This window comes from Pteropus alecto, unplaced genomic scaffold, assembly GCF_000325575.1.
Source record: "Pteropus alecto unplaced genomic scaffold, ASM32557v1 scaffold65, whole genome shotgun sequence".
Taxonomy (NCBI): domain Eukaryota; kingdom Metazoa; phylum Chordata; class Mammalia; order Chiroptera; family Pteropodidae; genus Pteropus; species Pteropus alecto.
Genome location: NW_006439191.1, coordinates 3,310,041 through 3,311,781, shown reverse-complemented (window position 1 = coordinate 3,311,781; position 1,741 = coordinate 3,310,041).

Genomic DNA, 1,741 nt, shown 5'->3' with positions numbered 1-1,741 from the left:
TTTTTTTGGTTAGAGTTGATAGCTTGGTGTGTCCTTCAATGGCAGAAACTAAAAGGGAAAAAAAAGTATAATAAAAACCACAGCCGGTCAGTGTACCTTACACTTATTCTTCACAAGGACAATGTTAAGAGGATAAGTGTCACTATGGCAATAAAAACAGCTGATTTGTGGGGATTAGAAAAAATATAATCCAAACAGCTACACGGGGTATAAATACCAGATATAAAACAGGAACTTCTTAGTAATAGAGAAAAATTTATATTGAAAAGTCACATATATAACAGCTGTTCCTTTTTGAATTCAGCTCATTTGGATGCGAGTACAGTGATCAGAAGACCTGGGATTTATGTCAGTTCCGGGAAGCACGTGCTGTATTCAATCTTGCATGTATAAAACTAAACTGTGAGGGGGTCTGGGGAAATCATAACAACATGCACAGCATTTACAAACAACTTTGGAAATAACATATACCCATACCAAAAAAAAAAAAATCAGAAAATTAAAAAAAAAAATTGCGGAAAGACAAACTAATCCATAGGTCAACTATACAGAAGGAACACCCATACTTGCAAAAGCCACAAGCAGAATCAACTTGCATGTATTTTTAGGAACCTTATTAAATCTGAGTCTTTAAACATATTTCTGAAGGATGAGGTAACTACATTATTTGCAAATGAGAGACGAGTAAAAGTCTTTGTTTTCTGTATAGTTGGTACAGAAAATCTGGCTAGAAACAGCAGTATAGGTATTACTAAGTAGAGAAAGTGAAGTATGTTCTATGCTCTCGATCTGTCATATGTCTTAAGCGGTGTTGCCAGAGGTAAATTATTTCATCCAAATTGGAAACCTTTTTTTTTTTTTTTGGTGTACCCTAAATATGGGAATATATATTCACTGCAGCATTTTTCATCTTTTATGGGATGAAAAGAGGACAATTAAGCCTTAATTTTTTTATTCATATGATTTTTCAGTCAACATATATGTAAAAGTACATACTTTGCACACACAATGTTCTAGGTAATGCCAAGACATTAAAAAAAAATAATAAGGTCCAGCCTTTTTTATCCTTAAGATATATATTTTTTAATTGGAGAAGACATACAATAAACACATGAATAAATCAACATGTAGTTTCTCAGATGATGACAAACATTATAGTGAAAAAAATATAATGGCCAAAGGATTATTAAGGTATATTAATGATGTTGAATAAGGAGGATACTATTGTCTGCAAAGTAATTGACACTATTGTTTTTAATAAGTTGATATTTAAATAGAAACTGAAAAAGTGAACCACATTTATATCTAGGGAATATCATACTAGGGAGAGGAAACAGAAAATTCAAAGGATTTGACATGAACAATTTTTATCATGTTTAAAAAACAGTGAAGAAACACTACAAAGGAATTCCAGAATCAAATTATAACCCAAGAATGGGTCTGCCTCCCTAATGCAGGTGGTACTGTTTAGAAGACACAGAATGTTAGCTAGACACACTAATCTAAAGTTCTACCTTTTCTCCAGGTTCTAACAAAGAATTTATCATATACAGGTCAAAGGGCTCAAGAGACAGCAAAGGACATGTTTTATAACCAAGGTTCTGGAAGAGCCAAGTTTCTGCATAAACAAAACCCTTCTAAATGCAGCCTCGATTAGGATCACTTCTCTTTTCCTTCTTGTAGATAGCAAACAAAGAAATTAAAACAAAACAAAGAACTTAAGTATCTAAGATATGGGGGG